This window comes from Haemaphysalis longicornis, unplaced genomic scaffold, assembly GCF_048455015.1.
Source record: "Haemaphysalis longicornis isolate Haplotype H1 unplaced genomic scaffold, Haemaphysalis longicornis Haplotype H1 scaffold_12, whole genome shotgun sequence".
Classification (NCBI taxonomy): domain Eukaryota; kingdom Metazoa; phylum Arthropoda; class Arachnida; order Ixodida; family Ixodidae; genus Haemaphysalis; species Haemaphysalis longicornis.
Window position 1 is genome coordinate 92963638 of NW_027526225.1, and position 20819 is coordinate 92984456.

The window sequence follows — 20819 nt, forward strand, 5'->3', positions numbered from 1 at the left end:
GTTGGAACTGCACTCTCTAGTGTTGTGTCCGGGAAAAAGGCGTGCGACAAGGTGGAGATTTGAGCTGCACCCTTGTTATTGTGAAAATGAATTCTCGTAGGAAGATGCTAGCACCATCGATTTCTTGTTTAAACTATGTAGACGACGCTCAACTCTCCTTTAAATCCTGTAACTTGTCTGTGCGTGAGCGCCAAGTCCAGCTTGGTGTGAACAAGCTAGCCGGCTGGGCAGATAGCAATGGTTTCAAGTTTAATCCAGGAAAGTGCACTTGTGTGTTGTTTTCTTTGAGGCGCGGCATTCGGCCAGATCCAGACATTCTACTCCACGGTGTCAGGTTCCTCTCAAAAAAGAACACACGTTCTTAGGTATTATCTTTGACGAAAAGCTCACACTTATCCAACACAAAACAACTAATACATAAATGCTTGAAAACAATGACTATTATGAAGGTTCTCTCGCACATTCTGTTTGGTGCTAACAAACAACTTCTTTTACGTGTTTTTACCAGCCCATTAGGTTCACGGTTGGACTATGGAAGTGTTGTTTATGGGTCGGCAAGTAAAACATCCCTTAAAATGCGGCACCCAGTGCTTCATCTGAGGCTTCACCTGGCATGTGGCGCCTTCCGCACTAGCCCTGTCGAAAGCCTCTATGTGAAGTGTAATAAGTGGAACCATCAACGTCAGCGAGAATACTTAGATCTCCTTTATGCTTTTAAAATGTCATCCATGCCTCACCATGCTTTTAATTCAGTTTTTCATGATACATCGATGACTGAACTCCTTTTAAATCGACCATCGTTCTCTGCGCCCTTCTCTTACAGTGTTAGAGAGGAAGCGTCAGAGCTTGCTGTCTCCTTTTTAGACACCATCCAAACATCTGCAACAGATTTCGTAGCACCATGGAATTCCCGCCCTGTATCATGCGACCGAGCTCCCACATGTGCAATTCTGCAGCACTTTTTGTATTTGCAGCAGAAGTATCAGTGTTCTGAATTTTATACGGACGCCTCTAGAACTGCCACCTCTGTGTCCTGCGTGGCGAATGGACCCGGTTTTAGTGTCACTAAAACGCTGAATAGTTAAACTAGTATCTTTACGGCAGAGGCGTATGGTGGACTTCTTGTTGTTAATCATATTACTTCAAAGCCACATCCCACAATTCATTATTTATACAGATTCCCTCGATGTTGTGCGGGCATTGGCATCAACAGTCTTCAAAAAACCACGTTGTCAATCTGATCTTCAAGGTTATTATGTCTGTGTATGTCCGCAAATTTGAACTAGTCCTTTGCCGGGTACCTGGCCACTGTGGTATAGCCGGGTACGAAGCCGCTGATCGAATGACTGCTGCTGCTGCTGCTACACTCTCGAATGCAGTTGACATAACCACATTACCCTACACCGACGTGAAGCCACACATCACACAACAACTTCGCAAGACATGGCAAACACACTGGAGTCAACAAACAGACAAGTTACAAGTAATAAAACCACACTTGGAGCCATACACCTCCGACAGACGCAATAGATACACGGAAGTCGCCTTAGCTAGATAACGGATAGGGCACACGCACGCAACGCACTCGCACCTCCTCACTGGATCTCCAATACCTTTGTGCAGCAGGTGCGGAGAGGCCCTATTCGTGATCCACACCCTCATACAATGCAAGGCACTAGAAACAACACGACACGGACACTTCTCACAACTATATGACAACACAATCCACTAAACCCATCTTACTTTTTTGGAGACTACCCCATAATCACCCACAAGCGTACTTTTAAGTTTCTTAGCGATGTAAAGTTTTTAAATCTCATTTATTATCATGCACCTTGAGAACCTGTCCCTTTACACCAGTCATCTTCATTTCGTTGTACTTTGCATTGTTTATTTTTACTGAAATGTTCTACTTTTACTTTCATGTCACTGTCATGTAATCACTTTTGTTTGGCGAACGTGCCCTTGTTTGGCCCTGAACATTAAAATCTAAAAATCACCATCATGATCAAAATCATAAATGATAAAAGAACAAGCCAGTTTTTTCGCCAGAGACTTGTTTCCAGTTTCGGCCATGGCTTGGAGGCGTAAAAGCTACCGTTTCCAGTGCGCACCCAGCGTCAACAGTTTAGGTTCTAGACCGTCGGTGCTAATAGGGGCGCCTATTAGCACCATTTGTTAAAAGCGGTAATTCACTCCTTGGTGCGTTCATTACTGTTTGTTGTCACCGAGCATTTACCACAAGAAGAACCGCGGCACTGAAAATATTGGCTTATTCTCTTCCCCTGTCAATCGTCTTGGACCTCGAGACAGATCTTATCGACTTGTTTCACCTGCTACGGTCCATTGAGGTGCAAGAAACACATTTGCCCGGGCGAGGTGAAACATCCTCTTCTTTGGAACTTCTGCCATACCGCTCTGCGATTGGCTATTTTACACCGCAATATAGGCACTCCCGTACAAATGCGGGGATGATATTGAGCCCTGGCTTACATGCGGACTCGGGCGGTACTTTTACGACGACATCTGGCGGTGCCACGCTTGTTGTGTTCAGCTCGCCCGATGAGGTTTTGGCGCCGGAAGTATTTTGAATTTTGCGCCCGACCAGCTCTTACGGAGCAGAAGCTATTGCCTTACAGCGTATGTTACTTTAACGCAACACAAACAAGGCCCCTGTGCGGTTTTCGTTTATTGTGACTGTATACCCCTACTTTTTTGTTGTGGGAGATCTCTTCAACACATCAGAAACTGTTCATGAAATTCAAGCCAGTTATCAACAACTGGCTTTTTCCGTCCCAGTCTCCCTCTTCTACGTTTCCAGCCACTCTGGGTTGTGGGGCAACGATCTCACCGATCTCGTCGCTACAAGTGTACCTACAAGTGCACCAACCAGGGGTGAGGAAGCGGAGGGGCGTACTTCGAAGCGAATTGTAAGACTACGGTTCTTGAGGGCTCGTCCAGTGGAATAGCGGCGTAGGTTGAGCTCCGACAACATAGACACCTAGTTGTTTCGATGGGTACCATGTGTTCTAGCCGTACTTCCCTACTTTCCTCCGTCCTGAAGACTCGCTCAACGTATTTCCACACGGATGATATCCTGCGCAACAAAACGTGATTGTGCGGACACAGACGGATAAAACAGATTGCGTTTTCCCACAATCTCCTGGATTGTGTAAAAACTGTTGCCCTTGTGTCCCGATTAAGACAGGTCGTTCGACTCCCAATGGAACCATCTTACTTGCGTCACGCACTAGTCAACGCTGAAGGGGAGAAAATTTTAATTGGACTGGCGGGGTTGGTCGGAAATAGCATGCCGGACATTTCCAGACAGTGAATCTGGCCTTCAAGTACCCGGTGCCTGTATGCTCTGCACATGACATCTTCGTTCTTCTGCAACCTTTGAGGGAAACCTGGAGGCAGAGCCTGTGCTGATGAGTGAACTCATGTTGATGTAAAACTTTTGTGACGTTCGTGGATTTGCCGTGTCTGTATTCATCCGCTACGTGGTTCTTTTGGGCGCTGCTCCTCAGTGGTGGGCTCCTGCTGTCATGTGGACAAGCAGTGTGTTCCGTTCGCGGTTTGGAAGGGGTCTTCCCCTGCGTTCGGGTGGGCACGGCAGGATCGGTGATCCTCTCGTATTCAAGTGCATGCGTTAAGGTGTTAAGTTAAGGCATGCGTTAAGGTATTCAAGTGCATGCGTTAAGTGCATGCGTTTAGGTGTACGTTCACGTGTGCGTTAGGTGGGCGGGGGGACGGGCAGGTGGATGTGCATGGCCGTGCGCGTACCAACTGGCCGAGAGTGAACCAATATGCGGGGTATATAATTTATCGCTCTACAAATTGGCTTTTTCAGCAAAAAGTGTGTGTGGGTTATAACCACTGCTCATTTATTTTTTATTGCCTTTAAACCTTCCATAGCGTTGCTGGAGTGGGTGTTGCGGCCGAGGTTATTCTTTTAATTTTTTGAAGTTTAGAAGAAGATTATTGACTCTTGTAACAGAGGAAGGTTACATGTGAAGATGTATACAGGCGAGGGACCCATAGTTGATACTGCACCAGGACCCTCGATCTATAATTTCATAAAAAACATACACTAAAAGATGCTAAAGACAATTTCAATAGTCACAAGTCTCAGAGTTACACCTATAGAGATAAAGTAACAACAGAGCATTAGAAACCAAGAATGCATTTCGTAACAATACTAGGCAGACTCAACTAAAAGAGCACAATGAGAAGAAAAGAAAATAAAAAGGAAAAAGGGAAGTTATGGAGAAAAATGAAAAACCAAAAACTAGACACACTACACTATATTGTATTGGATATGTCAAGTCACAATTTTAAGAAAAACAACAGTTTATAATGTGCAGGAAAAACGAATAGATGAAACCGCGCATTTAAGCCAAACGTGTAAACAATTTATGGCAAGAGAGGACAAAAACTAACGCAGTTCAACAGGCGAGTATTGCATACCTTGAAAAAAGTGAAAAAAAAAACGCAAATAAGAGACGCAAAGTAAGTGGAATGTAGCTGACGCTGAAAAAGTTTTTTTTTTGTATCCCACTAGCCAGACAGAACTACAAAAAAACAGGGTGGAACACGAAACAAAAAGAATCGGCGGCCACCTTTCGGTCTATATTCGTACACATCAATTTCTGCGTGGCTCTTTCAAGTATACGGAGTCGTTGTGAAGCTAGCATGCCAACCAGTGAGCCCAAGGTGCATCAAAATAAAGAATACCCGCAATTAGGGAAGTGACACTAGTCTGAGAGAGTCGATCCCTAATGCGCCCTCCAAACAAGCACGGTTAACGACAAAAGAGTGAGTATAGCGAAATCTGATGTGTAGATGCGTTTGTACCTTATTCATTTTCAATTGAAATTTGCTTGTTTAGTGAAAAAACATAGACTTAGACCATTGGTAATCTATAGCAGAATAGCAAACACAATGCGGCGTTCGCGTTAACCCATCAAGCACCGTAGTAATGATTCGCTGGTTTACAGGGGGTTTTCAGGCCATTTGTCATTCGAAATATTGATTTAACCGTCGCTATGTAAATAGCAATATGCAATATTGGTATAGTGTTCAGGTTAGATAGGCGAGGAATCTTTTCTTAGCCCGGCCGTTTTACAGCAGTATTGTATTAGCCGACGTAATTAAATGGGCGGGCAAGATGATGCGAGAGAACATGCCGTTTCGAACGCTCTTCCTCGTCAAAGTGCACATAAATCGGCTACGAAGCATCCCACAATCCATTATCTCTACAGATTCCCCCAGTGTTGTGCAGGCATTGTCATCAACAAAGTCTTCCAAAAACCACGCTGTCAATCTGATAGTCAAGGGTATTATGTCTGTGTATGTCCAAAAATTTCAACTAGTCCTTTGCTGGGTCCTTGGCCACTTTGGTATAGCCGGGAACGAAGCCGCGGATCGAATGGCTGCTGCTGCTACACACTTGAATACAGTAGACATAACCACATTACCCTACACAGACGTGAAGGCACACATCAGACAGCAACATCGCAAAACATGGCGAACACACTGGAGCGAACAAACATACATGTTATACTTAATAAAACCACACTTGGTACCCTGGATCACCGACACACGCAATAGATATACAGTATACATAAGTCGCCTTGGCTAGATTACGGATAGGCCACACACATGCAACGCACTCGCACCTTCTGTATGGATCTCCAAGGCCTCTGTGCAGCAGGTGTGGGGAGGCCCTATCCGTGATCCACATCCTCATACAATGCAAGGCACTTCACACAACACGACGCAAACACTTCCCACAACTATTCACACGATATATTCCATCACACCCATCATACTTTTTGGGAGACGAGCCCATGTTTTCAATCAAACCTGTTTTTGAGTTTCTTACAGACGTAAAATTTTTGCATCTTATTTCTTATCATGCATCTTGACAACCTGGCCCTTTACGCCACTCCTCTTCATTACGTTATGTTTTACTTTGTTTATTTTTACCGAATTGTTGTACTTTTACCTTCCCCGGACGGGGCACCTTGATTATTCATGGTGACGGTGAGCAGCGACACCGCGGACCCCGAGCTCCCATACATAAGCTGTGTCCAACCATGGCGAGGTGTTTAAAGGTGAAGGGTAGAAGCCGTAAACGGTGGCCGTCGGAGCCTTGGTCTAGTTCCGGCCGATGGGCTCCCTGCCTGTCTACCAGGCAGGGAGCTCCGGGACCTCTTTGACTACCAGGGTAAGGTCAAATAAGAAAGTATCCCGGTCTCCCTGCTTTTATACTATGCCCTATGGTATTTACAACCCCCCCCCCAAACTTGATCGGTCCCTGAAAAGGGGCCGCACCAAAGTATCTTTTCCTTCATTGCCATCTTTAACATTTCCTGAACCGGATAATTTTTCTCGATTTCTTGTGATGGAATCGCTCAACGCAACCCAACCTCTTGTATCGCAGTCAGTCTTCTTGATCGCAAAATATCTTGAAGCGATAATAGGAAAATCATATAAGTGCAAAAAACAAAGGTCTGGTGAACTCTTCATCGAAATAAATGACAAGCAGCAGTCCACGAAGCTTCTACCTCAGACTAGACTGGCTGATCTAGACATCAGGGTCACACCCCATCGGAGCCTCAACAGCTCGCGGAGTGTGATATCCGAGACGGATCTCCTGAACGATTCGGATGCGGATCTCCTTGCCGGCTTGAAGGATGAGGGCGTCACTGCCGTGAGACGCATCACTATCCGCAGAGACGACAAGGAGATTCCCACCAAGAACATTATCTTGACTTTTGACCGCGCAGTTCTTCCACAACACATAAATGCAGCTTTTATCCGTTGCTCCATCCGTCCCTACATTCCGAACCCGCGGCGCTGTTTTAAGTGCCAGCGGTTCGGGCATGGCACGAACTCTTGCCATGGCCGAACGACGTGTGCAAAATGCGCGTCGCATGACCATCCGAGCGACAACTGTCCATCCGACACCCTCTCTTGTGTGAACTGCGGGGGGGGGGGGGGGCGCATGCAGCCTACTCCCGCAAGTGCGAAAAATTTCAAGTTGAAGAAAAGATAATCAACATCAAGGTAACGGAGAACATCACCTTCCCAGAGGCGCGGAAGAGGTTCGCCTCTTTCCCCCATGGGAGGTACGCCGACGCAGCTCGCCGGGGGGCGGAGCGGCGTCTGGTTTCCACAGGAACCCTGTTCAGCGAGTCTGACCTGGTCCCTTCCCCGCCCCCTCCCCCTGGGTTGCCTCAGGCAGGCCAACCCGCCACCACGCCGCTTGCTGAGGCAGCAGCGGTTGTGGTGCCAACCTCTTCCGTTGGGACCGGTGCCGCTCCCGCCGCTGCCTCCCCGTCCTCCAGTGCGTTGGAGGGTGTCGAGGGGATGGACAGGGGGGGCCCGGCTCCCACCGTCACCGCACACCGCCCGTGCCACTTCTGCCGTCCCCGACGCCCGCGGCGGTGGCGGCTCAAACGAAGGGCTCCCGAAGGGGGACCAAGTCCGGGGGGCTCGGTTTGACGGGCACCCCCAGGACATCTGATGATGAAATGGACGTCGCGCCGTTCCTGCCTGCAACGCAGCGCAAGGAGCAGCCTCCGACGGCCAAGCCAATAGAAAGGCCTAGAAAGCCTAATCCAAGAGTAACAGCCCCGAAAGACAACACATGAACACACACGAACACACACACTCTAGTCATTCATAAATTTAAATAATGGGAACAGAAAACATAATCCAATGGAACTGCAGAAGCCTAATTAAAAATATTGACGATGTGTATGAGATTCTGCATGCCAGTCAGCCAAGTATCACGTGTCTCCAGGAAACGCACCTCAATTCTAAACAAACAAATTTCTTAAATAGGTACATGGTATTCAGAAAGAATAGGGTTGGCTGCACCCTCTCTTCAGGAGGTGTGGCCATTATCGCACGGAAATCATTAGCATGCCACACGCTCTTTACACACTGTCCTCAAGGCTGTAGCGATCCGTGCAATAATATTTAATAGGTTAATAACGGTATGCTCCATTTACATCTCTCCTGATTTTGCACTTCTGAGCTCTGATTTGGACTGACTGACCGAAAAACATTTATTTACATAAGTTTGTACAGGGAGGGTGTGAGCGGTCCTTAAGGGGCCGCCCCGTACAAAGACTAGGTGGGCTCCCCCTTACGGGAGCCCAGTGGCGTCGGCTGCGGCCCGGGCCCGCCCGACCAGGGCCCGTTGGGCCGTCAGGTCAGAGCAGCCGAGCAGGGCTGCCTCCCAGTTCTTCCGGGAAGGGTTGGGTAGAAGGGGTAGGTTTGGGGTTTTTTGGCATGCCCACACCATGTGGAAAATGTCAGAGGAATCTTCCTGACAGTGCGGGCCCTTCCCCGTGCAAGAGGGGTCGAAGTGTTTTACGATTGCCGGGCACAAGAGAATTTTCGTATAAAGGCGAAGGAGGATGTGGTCCTCCGCCTTCGTGAGGCCCCTACAGGGCTTGGGATGGACGGAATGGCCGGATTTATAAAACTGTGTGACCTCCTTAAAGGTGCAAGCGGGAGTAGGTTCTAGGTCCGGATCGGTGGGAGATGAGGATTGTGCCCGGAGAGTGAGCGCGCGGGCAGCGGCGTCAGCCACCTCGTTCCCCGCACGGGGCACCTTGAGCAATCTTGGTGACGGTACTGGCGATACCGCGTGTGGTGTAGTGGCGCCCTCTAGTGGAGCGCCCGCTCACTGTGGGCGCTTGGTTGTGTTAATTGTAACTAGATGTCGTTGCTGTGGTCGCACGTGACGGGTCACGTGCGTATGCGTCTAGGTGTCGTCTTGTCGAACAATAAACGTTCTCTTTGGGCTCTGGTCTTGGTGCGAGCAGGCCGCACTCTTTCTTCTTGGGCTTGTGGGTGGGCCCGGCGGCCGGCCTTCGCTCCCGTCGCTGCCGAGGCCGCTCGCCGTCGCCCACGACACAACATCTTTTTGGCGACGAGGATGGGATGCTTTTCTTCTGCTGCGACGACATCGTCGACGGGTCCGGCAGAATGAAAACGTGAGTGCGTTTGACCTCGCTCGAGTGTGACTGTCCGGCGCGTCTGGCGTCGCGAGGCCTAGCGTTCTTTGTGCTGACGCTTGTCGAACCGTCGTTTAGGCCTCGCCCTACTTCGTTCTTCTGCTTCTGCTCCTGCATCTCTCTCCTTCCTGCTTGGCAGCATGGGCCTCTTCGATAACCTGCCCGTTTTCCTCGAATTGCCGGGGCCGCCTCCGATTCCGTGGCATAACTGGAAAAAATTGTTTCAGGCCCATCTCGAGGCGGCTGGCGGCAGCGACTGGAATGACGGACGACGCGCGTCGGCGCTCGTCAGTGTTTTGGGTAGGGAGGGGCAACGAAGGTATTTTGCTGAGGCGGAGCAGGACGAAGCAAGGAGGGACGCCGCCAGTAACGTGACCGACGCTAACGTAACCAGCCCTATCGTGACCGACTCCGCGACCGACTGTAGTGTGACCGCATCCTCGGCTCCGGCCATTTCGAAATTCGACCAACTTTTGGAGCAGCTGGACCGGCTCTTCGCTGCGTCCACAAATACGCTTGTTGAACGACATGAGTTCACAAGCCGTCGTCAATTTCGGGGGGAAAGTTTTTTAGAATACGTGACCGCTCTAAAGGAGAAAGCCGTACGTTGCAAGTTCGGGCTGACGTACGCGGAGCGCGTCCGAGATCAAATCATACAAGGAACGTCTAACCCCCAGGTTAGAGAAAAGCTGCTCGCACATGGCGAAAGGTTGTCTTTGGAGAAAGCTGAAGAGATTGGTCGGAGTTTTGAATCTTTGTCGTTGGCGAACCAAGCCTTCGGTTCGCATCAAGTACAAGCAGTAGGTCGACGAGGAGAAGGTGGCGTCGCGGAAGATGACAGTCGGGGAAGCCGCCGCGCTCAAGATGGCGGCGTGGAGAATCAAGATGGCTTGGGCCGCCGGGGAGGCCGGCGCGCTCAAGATGGCGGCACAGGAATTCAAGATGGCCTGGCCAGCCGGGGAGGCCGTGACCTCATTCCACCGGGTTCGGGAAGGCAAGATGGTGGCCTCCAAGATGGACGTTTCCATCCGCAGTCAGCTGTAGAGTTCCGCGGTACAGTTCAGCAGAAGTTTGCAGGCAAGCTTCAGTTGTGCGAACGATGCGGAAATAAATGGCATAATTCAGCATTTCAAAATTGTCCAGCCCGAAATCGGCGCTGCAACTCTTGTAATAAGTGGGGACATTTCGCATCGATGTGCCGTAAGCCGGCACCAGTGCATCGAGTTTCTTCGAAGGAAGCTACGGGATCCGCTTCGACACCGGAACCTGTAGAGCATCCAGCATCCACGGAGATCAACGCACCCGCAAGATCTTCCGTCTTAACAGTCAGCACTTCTTCTAGAAAGGACTTAGTCGTCCAAGCTGAAGTCAGCGTCAACAATCCTCCAAGAAAGGACTTAGTCGTTCAAGCCGAAGTCAGCGGAGTGACCATGCAACTCTTAGTCGATACCGGAGCATCCGTGTCGTTGATGACTGTCGAAGATTTCAAGCGTCACTTCAGTAAACAGCATGCGCTGTCCAAGGCTTCCGTCAACTTGTGGAATTTTTCCAAACAACGTATCGGCATCCGCGGCTCATTCCAAGCTCCTGTTCAAGTCTTGCAACGGTCTTGCTCCGTCACATTCTACGTCACCGACAAAGGGACATCTCTTTTGGGGCTCGACGCCATCCAGCAACTGGGCATTCAGATCGACGGTGCGTCTCTTACGTGTCGACTAGCATCGGTGTGTGCAGTGCAGTGTCCCGTGAACGTGCCCCCGGGTTTCGAACATCTCTTCAACGGCGAGTTGGGTCTTGTCAAGGACGTCTCGCATAAGATCCAACGGCGGCCAGGTGTGACTCCAGTTGCATCTAAGCTACGAAGATTGCCTCTTGCTCTCCGTGATCCAGTGTCCAGCGAGCTGCGACGCCTCGAGGACAATGATGTCATTGAGCGTGTCGACGCCTCGGAGTGGGTTTCGCCACTCGTCGTCGTCCGGAAAAAGAACGGGGACATTCGGCTGTGTGTGGACCTCCGGGAACCGAATAAGGCAATTATCATTGATGGGTATCCTTTACCGCATGTTGAAGAGCTGTTGCAGATGTTTCATGGTGCTGTTTGTTTTTCTAAGCTTGACTTGGCGTCGGCTTATCATCAGTTGTTGCTGGAAGAGGGCAGTAGGGACTTAACTACTTTCGTGACTCATGAAGGTTTATTCAGGTTTAAGAGGGTGTGTTTTGGTCTGGCGTCGGCGCCTGCGGTTTTTCAAAAAATGATGTCTCAGATCTTAAAAAATTGCAGAAATGTTGTTTGCTATCTTGATGATATTCTTGTGTGGGGAAAGACTCAAGCTGAGCATGACGCGAGCCTGGTTGAAGTCTTAACATGTATAGCAAACAGTGGCATGAAGTTGAACGACAAATGTCTTTTTTCGGTCAGGGAACTTGATTTTTTGGGTCACAAGATTTCGGCTGAGGGCATCTCACCTTTGGAGAGCAAAGTAAAAGCTATAGTTCATGCTCCCGCTCCTACGGACCTAAAGTCACTGCAATCATTTTTAGGTCTTGCAGGATACTATGCTAAGTTCATAAAGAACTATGCAGAGATAGTTGAACCCCTTCGCCTCATGCTCAGGAAGGGTCAGACATTTTGTTGGTCTGATGATGCTCAGAGCAGTTTCGATCAGTTGAAAGCGTGCCTCACATGTTCTCCGGTTGTGAAAGTCTTTAATCCTGACTTGCCTGTAGTAGTAACTACCGACGCATCTGATGTGGGAATTGGCGCGGTACTACAGCAGCGGTATGGTTCTCGGCTTGAAACCATAGCCTTTGCTTCTAGAACTTTGTCGGAGACTGAGAGAAAATACTCTGTGGGAGAGCGCGAAGCGCTGGCTTGTTTGTTCGCGTGTGAAAAGTGGCACATTTTTCTTTGGGGCAGACGGTTCACACTTAGAACTGACCATCAGGCTGTAGTTGCTTTGTTAGCCGCAGGAGACTCAGGTCGGAGACCTTTAAGGATTTCACGGTGGTCAGCTCGTTTGCTGTACTACAATTTTGACATCGAGTATTGTAAAGGGTCAGAAAATCTGGTGGCTGACGCTCTATCGAGATTACCCATTCAGACCGGTCAAGAACTTGTTAAGGAGGAAGAGATAGTGTCACTAGTAACATCAGTAGTCGATAAAGAAACCGTGCAGCTGGCAACGAAGGCCGATGTGACGTTGCAGAAGGTAGCAGAGTATGTGTCAAAGGGTTGGCCTGATAAGAAAAAGGTACACAGTGATTTAACTGCTTACTTTCATGTAAGGGATGAACTTTCTGTTGTGGACGGATTACTCATGCGTGATGACCGTGTAGTCATTCCTTGTGTACTGGTACCTACGTTTCTCGAGTTAGCACATGAAAATCATCAAGGAATAGTACGTACGAAACAACTTCTCCGGGAACGTTACTGGTGGCCTCAAATGGATCGCAATGTTGAAGAACATGTAAAGCATTGTCACGTTTGTCAGCTGGCAGACAAGTCTGCTAAGCCTCATGTAGCTCCGTTGCAGCCAGTGGAATGGCCTGAAGGGCCGTGGCAAAAGTTGGGAATGGACATCGTCGGTCCGTTAGATGTGTCGTACCCCCGATTTCTTGTTACACTAGTCGATTACTACTCTAAGTGGCCTGAGGTTCTGGGCACAAATTCCATTTCAACTGAGGATGTCATTAAGTTGTTGGACTCTTCTTTCAGTCGGGAAGGGCTCCCTGAGGTTTTAGTGACGGATAATGGACCCCAGTTTGTCTCCAAACAAATGCAAGAGTATCTAAAGGAAAAAGGTATCCGTCACGTGTTCTCGTCGAATTATTACCCTCAGGCTAACGGCCAGATTGAACGGTTTAACAGAGTTCTCAAAGAACATTTACAGGTAGCCAGACTTGAAGGCAAGGATGCTTCGAAGAGCATTACACAATTTCTTGGGTCGTATCGGGTCACACCACATTCAGTGACAGGTCTTTCTCCAGCTTTTTTGCTGCATGGACGTCAGCCTCGTTCCAAAGTGGATATTAGCAACTTCAGGATACGTAAAAAGGCAGCAGAATCGGACAATTTCCTGCCTCATGTTCGGAATCAGGTCTTCACGAAGCAGCATAAAGCTAAACAGTACTTTGACAGAAGGAAAGGTGCGCAGCCGACCCGCATAAAGGTGGGAGATGTCGTGAAGGTAAAATTCCGTAAGCAAGGATTTCTGAAGTATAGTAAGCCGTTGACAGTGCAAGCTCAGGTTGCACCTTTCACCTTTAAGCTCAGTGATGGAAAGATCTGGAACGCTTCGAAACTCACAGTCGTTCCGAAAGGAATTGAGGTTGGCTCGGCACCGTATTCCTATGACAATGTTGAACTCTCGTCGAGGCATAAAGAGTTTTTGTACTCTTTGTCTAACTTGGACATTTGTGACAGTCAGTCCCCTAGTCTACAGTTGTCAGAAGGGACAAGCCCCAGTGTTCAGACAGACCCTGATCTGTCGGAGGTCTCTACCAGTGCAAGGTCTGAATCCATTGTCCCTCGGGAACCATTAGAATGTCAGGAAGAAAATAGTGAACAAACAGATCCAAATAGCCATGTAGACAACACAAGGGAAAATGAGGGGGTTTCTGGATCGTCAAATAATGCAAGTTCAACGTCTACGCGTCCGCGCCGTAAGACTAAGCAGCCTCAGTGGCTTCGCGAATATGTGCAGTAAGGGGTATACGTACGGATCATGCTTTGCGTCATGTTGCACGTGTCATGTCTGTGTTGAATCGTATATCATCATTGAAAGTGTTTTGGACGGGTTTTTTTTGGGGACTTTAGAGAACTGTCGTGAGCGAAAATGTTTTTTGGACGGGTTTTTTTTTTGGGACTTATAGAACTGTCGTGAGCGACTGATAGCCTGTTGTGTGAGTCAAGTGAAAGGAAGATGCAGACATTCTTCAAAGCGCGGGAGAATGATGTGCAGTGTGCATTTAAGATGCTGTATGTATTTCGCAGAGTGTGCGAACTTCTTTTGCACGGGAAGATGATGTGGTGTAGTGGCGTATTTCGCAGAGTGTGCGAACTTCTTTTGCACGGGAAGATGATGTGGTGTAGTGGCGCCCTCTAGTGGAGCGCCCGCTCACTGTGGGCGCTTGGTTGTGTTAATTGTAACTAGATGTCGTTGCTGTGGTCGCACGTGACGGGTCACGTGCGTATGCGTCTAGGTGTCGTCTTGTCGAACAATAAACGTTCTCTTTGGGCTCTGGTCTTGGTGCGAGCAGGCCGCACTCTTTCTTCTTGGGCTTGTGGGTGGGCCCGGCGGCCGGCCTTCGCTCCCGTCGCTGCCGAGGCCGCTCGCCGTCGCCCACGACACAACACCGCGGACCCCGAGCTTCCAAACATAAGCTGGATCCAACCGTGGTGATGTGTTTTTAAGGTGAAGGGTAGAAACCTCTAACGGTGGCCGTCGGAGCCCAGGTCAAGCTCCGGCGGATGGGCTCCCTGTCTGTTTACTAGGCAGGGAGCTCCGGGACCTCCTCAGCTATCAGGGTAAGGTTGTGGAAGAAAGTACCCCCGTCTCCCTGCTTCTATACTATGATATATGGCATTTTCTAAACCCCTCCCCAGACGTGATCGGCCCCCGAAAAGGGGCCGCACCGAACTTTCATTCCCACCTCTGTCAACAACTGTCCTTTCAACAAACATGAATAACTATTCTCGTTTTCTTGTGATCGAGTCAGCTGACCCAACGAGACCCGTCGCTTCACTGTCGGTATTCCTTGTCTCGAAATTTCTGCAAAGCACATTAGGTGAAAAGTATGAAGCCAAAAAGCTCAGGACAGGAGAAATCCTTGTCGAGCTCAACAATGAAAAACAATCCCGCACACTTCTTGCCCAAACTCGCATCCATGATCTGGACATCAAGATCATGCCCCACCGGAGCCTGAACAGCTCCCAGGGTGTGATTTCAGAGTCGGATCTGCTTACAGAAACAGATTCCGACCTTCTTGAAGGTTTAAAGGACCAGGGTGTCACAGCTGTGCGGCGCATCACGATGCGCAGGGACGATAAGATAATCCCAACCAAACACATTATCCTGACCTTCGACCGTTCGACACTTCCGCAATATATAAATGCAGGCTACATCCGATGCTCTATTCGACCGTACATACCGAACCCGCGCCGCTGCTTTAAGTGCCAGCGGTTCGGGCACAGCACAACCTCTTGCCGCGGCAAAACAACCTGTGCGAAATGTGCAGCGCAGGACCACCCCACTGACAATTGCAATTCTGACAAGCTCACATGTGCAAACTGCAGGGGCCCTCATGCGGCCTACTCCAGGAAGTGCGAGAAATTCCAAGTGGAAAAGAAAATAATCCATCTAAAAGTGACAGAAAACATCACCTTTCCAGAGGCGCGGAAGAGGTTCGCCTCTTTCCCCCTGGGGAGGTACGCCGACGCGGCTCGCCGGGGGGCGGAGCGGCGTCTGGTTTCGGCGGGGACCCAGTACCGCGAGTCGGACTTGGTTCCGCCCGCGCCCCCCCCTGGGTTGCCTCTGGCCGCCCAACCCGCCACCACGCCGCTTGCTGAGGCAGCAGCGGTTGTGGTGGCAACCTCTTCCGTCGGGACCGGTGCCGCTCCCGTCCGTGCCTCCCCATCGTCCAGTGCGTTGGAGTGTGCCATGGACACCACGAGCCCCGCACCGGCTCCCACCGCCACCGCACCGCCCGTGCCACTTCTGGTGCCTCCGACACCACCGGCGGTGGCGGCTCAAACGAAGGGCCCCCGAAGAGGGGCCAAGTCCGGGGGGCCCGGTTCGACGGGCACACCCAGGACATCGGACGACGAGATGGACGTTGTGCCGTTCTTGCCTGCAACGCAGCGCAAGGAGCGGCCTCCGACGTCCAAGCCTTCAGATAGGCCGCCCAAAAAGCCCAATCCAAGAGTCACAGCCCCGAAAGACGACACATAAACATACACACCCCAGTAGCTCTCACATTAAATAATGGGAAGAGAAAATATTGTTCAATGGAACTGCAGAGGCCTTCTGAATAATCTTGACGACGTGTATGAGATTCTGCATACCAATCAGCCAAGTGTAATATGTGTTCAGGAAACACATTTGAATTCTAAACACGCAAATTTCTTGAATAGTTACCGGGTATACAGGAAAGACAGGGATGGCTGCACACACTCCTCTGGCGGTGTGGCCATAATCGTCCTGAAATCCTTAGCATGCCACCCTGTCACCTTGAACACTATCCTTGAGGCTGTAGCAATACGCTTAATAATATTTAATAGGTTGATAACGGTATGCTCCATATACATTCCTCCTGAAGTTTCACTTACGAGCTCCGACTTTGAGGCGCTGGTTGACCAGCTGCCCGAAGCATACATCCTTACAGGCGACCTTAATGCTCACAACTCTCTTTGGGGCTTTTCCAGAACGGATGCCCGAGGTCGCCTGATAGAAAAATTCCTTACATCTTCTGGAGCATGCCTTTTCAACAATAAACAGCCTACATACCATAACATAGGTCACAACACATACTCATGTCTTGACTTGGCTATTGGCTCCGCAGTTCTCTTTCCTCTTGTCGAGTGGGGAGTGGGAACTGACCCATATGGCAGTGACCACTTCCCCACCTCACTCACATACATAGGTAAAGGCCCAAGCAGTCCATCTTCCCATAATAGGTTCAATGAAGCACGAGCTAATTGGAATACATTTACACAGACATCCAAACTACACCACTCATCCATAGGACACCTACACGTTGAAGAAGCTACCCAACTCCTCACGGCGCACATCCTCGACGCCGCCGAAAAGTCCATTCCCCACGCCTCTGGAGCCCCGCGCAACCAGCGGAGGCCGTGGTGGAATGAGGACTGTAGGCGGGCGCGAGAGGCCCAGAACAAGGCGTGGGGTATCCTTCGTCGGTACCCCACGTCGGGTAACCTCATTTTGTTCAAACGGGCCAAGGCGTTCGGAAAACGTGTGCGCCGTGAGGCAAAACGAGAGAGTTGGCGCACCTTTCTTACATCCATTAACTCATACACAGATGCACATAAGGTATGGACAAGAATACGCAAACTTAAAGGACAACATACACATAGCCTGCCCCTGGTCAGTACAACAGGGGACACACGAAGACCAGGCTAACACTCTTGCACAACACTTCCAACACGTTTCCAGCTCCGCACACTACACAAACACTTTTCTGAAACATAAAAATACTTCTGAAAAGAAGTCCCTACATGACAATAACAGGTCAAAATGTGGTTACAATTCTGAATTTACAGTCTATGAGTTGAGGGCTGCACTGAGCACGTGTAAACCTTCAGCTCCCGGCGCAGATAAGATTACATACACCATGATACAACACCTACACCCGGACAATCTTGAAACACTCCTACACCTATACAACAACATATGGCTTTCGGGGCACATCCCAAAATTTTGGGGGGACGCTATTGTAGTGGCGTTCCTGAAGGAGGGTAAGGACCCTTCTTCTCCCGCCAGTTATCGACCCATCGCCCTCACAAGCTGCCTGGGCAAGCTCCTCGAGAAGACGATCAACAGGAGACTTGTGTACTTCTTAGAGTTCAATGGTCTTCTCGAGAGCTGCCAGGCCGGCTTCAGGGTGGGGCGATCCACAAACGACCAACTCATCGCCCTTGAGTCGTATATCAAGGATGCGTTTCTCCATAAACAGTTTTGTGCTACGGTGTTTTTTGATCTCGAGAAAGCCTACGATACCGCTTGGCGATACGGGATACTTTGCGACCTAAAAGCCTTCGGTGTCTCGGGAAATATGTTTAATACACTTTGTAGCTACCTGGCGGAGCGAACCTTTCTTGTGAGAGTTGGCACTGCCCTTTCAAATGTTTTCCTGCAGGAAAACGGCGTGCCTCAAGGCGGCGTCTTGAGCTGCACATTGTTCATTGTCAAGATGAACTGACTTCGAAAGGCGTTGCCACGAACCATTTCCTGTACAATATATGTAGATGATGTACAAATATCTTTTAAATCATGCAATATGTCAATCTGCGAACGCCAAGTCCAGCTTGGTGTCAACAAACTAGCAGGCTGGGCAGATCAGAACGGTTTTAAGCTGAACCCAGTCAAGAGCACTTGTGTTGTGTTTTCCAAAAGGCGTGGGATCAGGCCAGATCCAGACATCAAACTGAATGGTGTCTCGATTCCAGTCAAAAAAGAACACAAGTTCCTCGGTATAATTCTTGATGAAAAACATTCCTTTATCCCTCATATGAAACAACTAAAACAAAAATGTCTTAAAACAATGAATATCCTTAAGGTTCTCTCACACCAATCCTATGGTTCCGATAAAGAACTCCTGCTGCGCTTGTATACTGCTTTGGTTGGGTCTCGTTTGGACTATGGCAGTGTGGTGTATGGGTCGGCGAGCAAAACGGCGTTACGAATGCTTGACCCAGTACTACACTTGGGGCTACGGCTTGCGTCGGGTGCTTTTCGCACTAGCCCTGTCGAGAGTCTGTATGTTGAATGTGATAAGTGGAGCCTTGAGAACCAGCGAACGTACATGGACTTACTTTATGCTTTTAAAATTTCATCGCTGAATAATCATCCTTTTTATCCTGTCCTTAACGATACATCTACATCTGTGCTGTTTGTAAATCGCCCGTCCGTTACTCCGCCTTTTTCACTTCGAGCGAGAGAGCGAGCCTCGGATCTGAGTGCTTCGTTTTTAGACGTGTACAGGTCATCCTCTTTAAACGTTTTACCGCCTTGGCAAGTTCGCCCTGTGTCCTGTGACCTTTCTTTTATAAAGCTTGACAAAAATCGGGTACCGCGTGCTGCAATACTGCAGCACTTTCTTTCTTTGCAGTTCAAATACCCACGTACTGAATTCTACAGTGACGCTTCTAAAACCTCCACTATGGTGTCGTGCGCTGCTCATGGTCCGAATTTCAATGCAGCCAGAACCATGAGCGTGCACACAACAATTTTTTCAGCAGAAGCGTACGGAATTTTACTGATTGTACGACATATCCTTGAAAATCAAATTCCCAATTCTATCATCTACACAGATTCTTTGAGTGTTGTTCGCGCATTGTCATCGCATACACCCCCCAAAAACCACATAGTTAAACTTGTATTCAACACTATCATGTCGGTGTATGCGGAGAAGCATCGGCTGCTCCTCTGCTGGGTCCCAGGACACGCTGGGATCGCTGGGAACGAGTTGGCAGACGAGAGGGCCGGTGCTGCTGCACTCAGGAACACTGTAGACATAACAACCGTACCATATACAGACCTCAAGCCACACATAAGACAACATCTGCGCAGAACATGGCAAACACACTGGAACGAACAGACAGACAACAAACTACATGTAATAAAGCCACACTTGGGACGGTACACAGCTGACTCACACAACAGAAACACAGAAGTCGCTTTGGCTAGGCTACGGATGGGGCACACGCATGCAACTCACTCGTATCTGCTGACGGGATCTCCTAGACCCCAGTGCGGCAGGTGCGGAGAGGCCCTATCCGTAGTGCACATACTAATAACATGCAAGGCACTTCACACCACACGACGCAAACACTTTCCAGAAATCTACAGACAACAAATCCCACTCCACCCATCGCACTTCTTAGGCGATGAACCAATGTTTTCTATCAAACGTGTTTTTAATTATCTATCAGAAGTTAAATTTCTGAATCTCATATCGTATCATGCATAATCACAACCTGGCCCTCTACACCGGCCATCCTCATTGTCTTCATTTGTTTCTACTTCTGGTGCTATTCACTTCTAGTATTGACTTTAATATGTGGTAGCTAACCATCTTTTCTTTGGCGCTCTTTGCCCCAGTTGGCCTTGCGCCATTAAAATGCAACCATCATCATCATCATCAGCCACCTCGTTACCCTCAAGGCCCGTGTGAGCCGGAGCCCATATGATCGTTCGGTTCGCGGGGGCACCCAGTTAGTTACTGTTTTGCAGAATTTTGTAAGCAAAGTACGGAATGCACCCCTGTTCGATATTGCGACAAGCACCCCTTGAGTCGGTGATAATGACCCGCGAGTCCTGATCTGCGGTGGCTAGCGTGATGTCAATCTCCTCCGCGTGTGTAATATTGTGTGCGCAGAATGTGAGTCCGTTCACTGCCGTGTTTTGGTGGACGACCACGGCCGTGTACCAACCCCCGTGTGCGGGCCGGAGGCGTCTACGTAAAAGACTCCGTTTTTTCGACCATAGTGGCGAGCCAATTCTTGTGCCCGCGCGAGGCGTCGGCCACTGTGGTCATCTCGCGTCATATTGGCTGGAAGAGGACGCACATGCAAGGCGTATCTCCAGACGTCGGGAATTTGTACGCGCTTTTCCGTATCTATTGGGTGATGGATGTGTAGTCGGGCAAGAAGGCGGCAACCCGACGGCGTTTTAGAGAGTCTCGTGTATTGATTTGTCAAGTGCGCCTCACGCAGCTCTTTAAATGTGTTCACCATTCCCAGGCCTAGAAGGCGCTGGTTGGAGGTGTGGAGCGGAAGGTCGAGAGCGCGCTAGTAGATTTTACGGAGAATGACCTCGAGTACATTCTCGTCAAACCTGCGTAAGTGGAGGTATGGAGCCGAGTACAGGACTCGGCTGGTTATGAATGCAGGCGCCAGCCGCAAGGCATCATTGCATCGTAACCCCCCGTGCTTATTGGAAACCCGGCGGATCATCCGGCCCACCTGGTCACCCACTTCACGCAATTTGGCCAATGTTGTGTCTGCTCTGCGATGCTTGTGAATGAAGAGCCCCAGTACAC

At 49.5% G+C, this 20819-nt stretch overlaps 1 long non-coding RNA gene and 1 pseudogene across 1 annotated transcript; one reads left to right on the forward strand and one right to left on the reverse strand.

Moving 5' to 3' along the window:
• Positions 1-8161: 8161 nt before the first annotated feature.
• On the reverse strand, positions 8162-20325 carry LOC144162073 (uncharacterized; annotated as a pseudogene).
• Positions 8708-11926, forward strand: LOC144163032 (uncharacterized). The gene is made up of 2 exons (XR_013320818.1): positions 8708-9017; positions 9266-11926. It is a non-coding gene; the product is annotated as an uncharacterized LOC144163032 (long non-coding RNA).
• Positions 20326-20819: the final 494 nt, after the last annotated feature.